The sequence below is a fragment of the Teleopsis dalmanni genome, chromosome 1 (genome assembly GCF_002237135.1).
Source record: "Teleopsis dalmanni isolate 2A chromosome 1, ASM223713v2, whole genome shotgun sequence".
NCBI lineage: Eukaryota > Metazoa > Arthropoda > Insecta > Diptera > Diopsidae > Teleopsis > Teleopsis dalmanni.
Window position 1 is genome coordinate 109,953,753 of NC_051846.1, and position 3,239 is coordinate 109,956,991.

The window sequence follows — 3,239 nt, forward strand, 5'->3', positions numbered from 1 at the left end:
AAATTGCAAACGTGTCATATATCAAGAAGTAGAATATTCAAATTTATACTTTTTAATTATATTATTTTCCTTTTAAAAATTATAGTTTTACTGAATTTTATTTATTAATTTATGTTATTATTTTTGAATTTTCTTTTTGAGACGCCCTATGCTCATAGCGCCGTCACTTGGTACTGGCAGCACTATTAATCAAATTTTCACTAATCTGAGAATCTCCGAAATAGTAGATTCTCTGCTTAGTTTCTTTTTTGTATGCAAATTTTCGTTGTAATCATCTACTAAACAACTAATCAGTTGCATGAATACCCCTATTGTATATAATAGGCGATATTGAACTTACTTAGTAACTTTTGAACACAACATCAAAACGTATATAAATAACTATATAAATCCTATTAATATCTTTTTTATTTAACAAACTTATTTTCAAAAATAAAAACAATTAAATATAATGCAAGTTAATACATAAATATGTCCTGTTGTTGTTTTCTTTTTTTTCACAATTGTTCTAATTGTTGTCAGTAAAAAACCTAACATACTGTGATGAGACATAAAAATAACGAGAAACATAAAGTAAAGAGAATAATTTTAAAAATATTTGTATTAAGTTTATCCTATTTGTTATTACTTTTTATTCTTAATAAGAAAATAAATTAATATAAAATTTGTTTTATGTTATAATATAAAGTATACCAAGACGTTGTACAGTGTTGTAAAAATAATCATTTATTAGAAAGTTGTAAGTAATTGATAAATATGACTTTTATTATTTAGAAATTTGCTATAAAGCCGCACATCATAAATTCATTTCAAATCGGAATAATGAATTCTTTCAATTTGTCAAATACTAAAAACGCATTAAAATGAGATGGCCTTTTGTTGTTGTGTTTTTAAGCATGCATTACAATAATTTTAGTAAAAAATTCTTTAAACAATATGTACATATCCTTGAATACAATGCACACAGAACACTTTCACTTTCTTTGTGATTGAATGCGAATTATGCATATTATTAAAACATGTTTTCAAGATTTCTAAGAAGCAAAATCGAAAGCATTTAATTCATTATGTCTAAAATAATATTAAAAGAAATTTTAAAGTACAATGCATGTAGATAGATGTTATAAGGCTCCTCTTATAATTCGCTTAGAAATGATATCACCATTTTCATATTTTAATTTTATATTAAACTGAAAACTTTCAAAAAAAGAAAAAACTACTGCTAATAAATATCAAGTCGATCAACATGAACATTTGGAAAATGGTTTGAACATTTAAGCTATTTATCACAAAGATGAATACATACATATATTGTAAGTTATTTATTTAGGGTGACCAATGTTATACCGTTTCCTTTAATATAATCATTAACTCAATATTTATTAACAGACTTTTTTTTTGAAACTTGGAATATATATCCAAGTAAAAGTGAACTATAGTTAGATTTTTAAATCCTTTTTAAAATTATTTTGCTTTAAAATAAAATACGTGATGCTTTCATTAAGAAAAAAAAAGAGTTGTATGTTTATGTAAACGCAAGCACGTATATATATATGAATAAAAACTTATTCAACTTTCTTTAAAGTCAAGCTTAGCAATTGCTTAATATCAATTCAAATTTTTGAGCAATCGATTATTGATATTAATTGGTATATACACATATTTATGTTTACAAAAATTCAATTACAATAATGTGGACAACCAAATTTCTTTGATTTGTCGTAAACTAGTTTCCCCTGCCTTTATAATTAATTTAGTTGTGAATTGTGTTAGTATAAATATAAATACTCAATTTGATCAAACTACACAACATTCCTCTATGATTACGAGTCTTCACACGCATAAATATACATCTAATACTCAGTAAGAGAAAATGGCGGCACAAAAATGTCTTGTGGAAAGTTTGCATACCTAAGCAGGTTTTTGGTACTTGTTGAAAGTAATTTGTACTTACATGTAGTTTATAGAGATTTTTAATATGTTTATAAATAAATCAAATTTTGAATATGATTTTACCTGAATATTATTCCTTTTAACTTCATAATATAACCAATTATCTGTCGAAAACGATATAGCCAACAACGAAGTGGCTATAATCGCTGATATAGTTGCAATAGAAAGTGTTACCGCTGAGCAAGGCATTTTTCATCTAATTATTATTAATGTATATGTATATTAATTTAACACTTAAATTGTAACATATTATGTATAAAACAATGTATAAATTTATAACACTTAATGTTTTATATTGTATGATGCACACACGGAATATCTACCAACAACCTAACTCGCAAATAATGTTATACTGATTTAAATTCCAAGTCGAGATTTCATACACTCTCAGGTAGCTCAGCCGAACTTAGTTTGAGCTATTACACAAAATTTGTGTTATATATAATTTAAAGCCAAGATATGTAAATAAGATATGTTTTCATATTATATGAAATTTTAAAGCAAGGACAGAAATGAGCAACATTAACATAAGGGTTTAAATAATCATTTATTTGATTATATATGAGATTTTAGTTATAAGTGGTCCTTAAATTAACTAATATATTACTCATTAAGGTTTTCAATACTGATAATACTACCCCTTTATATAAAATAAAATGAAAATTTATATATTTCGGTACAGACAATGTTGTTCTTTCTAAGAGGTTTGCGCTCGTGCTAAAGAACACAAGTATAATGTACATTTAATTTCTATAAAAATAAGTGGTGTTTTTTTAACAAAATTACTACAAGTTTCTTTAATATGCGTTCGTCGGATGACATTCGTGCATAAAAAGAAAGTAGAATGTTTGTAATTACTTTTGCCATTGATGACATTAAATGCAATTTTTTGGTCTGCATATCAATATGAATTATTTGTTTTCTGTATAGATTTAATTTATTATTAACTGCGTTTCAGCAAACAATTATCCGGATCTTCTTTGCTAAGACGATGCGGATCACATGTGAAAGTAATTGGCAACGCATCAGTCATGTCAGTTGTGTTTATTTACAAAATTTTGTTTTGATTTGGGTAAATAATTTTGACGTTAAAAGAATAAAGAATGCAGATCTTCGGATCTGCATGTATTGCATTCGTAGGCAAGGATATTGATGGAAGATACTTTTGATCGTCTATTATTGCATTTTATGGAACAACAAAGAACACCTTCAGTTACAAATTCAATTATGTGCACATGTATTTAGCATTATATATGTTGTTCATAGAATGATGCAGTTCACAATAA